This window comes from Sinocyclocheilus grahami, unplaced genomic scaffold (genome assembly GCF_001515645.1).
Source record: "Sinocyclocheilus grahami isolate Dianchi unplaced genomic scaffold, SAMN03320097.WGS_v1.1 scaffold666.1, whole genome shotgun sequence".
NCBI lineage: Eukaryota > Metazoa > Chordata > Actinopteri > Cypriniformes > Cyprinidae > Sinocyclocheilus > Sinocyclocheilus grahami.
In genome coordinates, this window is record NW_015505845.1 from 460527 (window position 1) to 462242 (window position 1716).

Here is a 1716-nt window from a genome sequence, read left to right on the forward strand (position 1 = left end):
TTTTTTTTCATTGTTGCATCCAAGGGGGGGGGGGGGGGGGGGGGAAATTAAATTAAATTAAATTAATTAATTAAACTAAGAACTTAAGAACCTAATAATTAATTAATTAAACTAAGAACTAATTTATGTAATTAAGTAAAAATTACATTTTCTTTTTTTTTAATCAAATTATCCTTTTTTTTTCTTCTTCTGTATAATATTTGGACAGTTGTATCACGCTGACGGTTTTTTTTATTAATTTTTTTTATCAACTTTATGCCTCCCCCAAAAAGTACCTAAATACATTTTAACACAGGAATTAACCATGCTAATCATAAAAGAGGTGTCATTGTATGTTTGAATTGAATTTGAATGTGATTTGGGAGAAATTAATAGATATAGATACATAAAAAAATGAAGTGTTGCGCCATGCATTTTAGAACACACTCCTTTGAAGAAATAATAAGTTTATGTTGTGTCAGTGTATAACATTACACATATTTTGGCCCATTTAAAACGTATACAAATAACGGTCACACTTTATTTTAAGGTCCAGTTCTCGCTATTAACAAACCATTAACTACAACTTTTGCCTCAATAAACTCCTAATTTGCTGCTTATTAATAGTTAGGAAGGTAGATGTTAAGTTTAGGTATTAGAGATGTAGAAAATGGTCATGCAGAATATGTGCTTTATAAGTACTAATAAACAGCCAATATGTTAATAATAAGCATGCCAATGAGCAACTAGTTAATAATGAGAATGGTCCCTATACTAAAATGTTGCCAAAATAACACAGCAATAACACGAATAAAGAGTAAACTGTAATCACCAGCTGTAACATTGGATAAGGTTTTCGATATTGTGCCCGTAATGTGCCGCGCGCACATGCTACCGTTCCTCTATCTGCCCTGGTCTTCATATTCAGGACAGAGATTTGCAGAGACTCAAGAGGCTTGTGGACCCCAGTACCACTTTCACCAGGGGATCCTGTGTTACTATCACTGACCCAATTCTAATCCACTCCTGTCCAAAACTCTCGCAGTGCACCATTGTTTATTTCAGCCGTCGTATAGTTTCTCCATAACTCCGGTACCCCTAAGCTGTTTATTTCCTGTCAGAGAGTTTCGGTGACGTTGTGGTGTATAAATGTCTTGATCAGACGCAGGTGCGTGGTGTGGGAGGGACATGTGATCGGATTTGCTCCGGAGGCTGATTTTGACAGGGACCACCATGGTGCAAATCTAAACAAGCTAAAACGCCAGTGAAAGTGCCTCCAACTCTTTGTGACAAAATGGAGCAGTGTGGAAAGGGTCACTGTATATGCACATTTAATGATATATATATAAAAAAATCTTATATACCATTCACAAATTAATGATATTAGAGCCATAGCCTAGCAGTTAGAGCACATGCTTTAATACATTAAGACATGGTGCTCATTGCTTTTTCTTTTTTCCTATTTTCCCATTATACAGTGGGTACGGAAAGTATTCAGACCCCCTTAAATTTTTCACTCTTTGCTATATTGCAGCCATTTGCTAAAATCATTTAAGTTATTTTTTTTCCTCATTAATGTACACACAGCACCCCATATTGACAGAAAAACACAGAATTGTTGACATTTTTGCAGATTTATTAAAAAAGAAAAACTGAAATATCACATGGTCCTAAGTATTCAGACCCTTTGCTCAGTATTTAGTAGAAGCACCCTTTTGATCGCTGTAATGTGAAGTT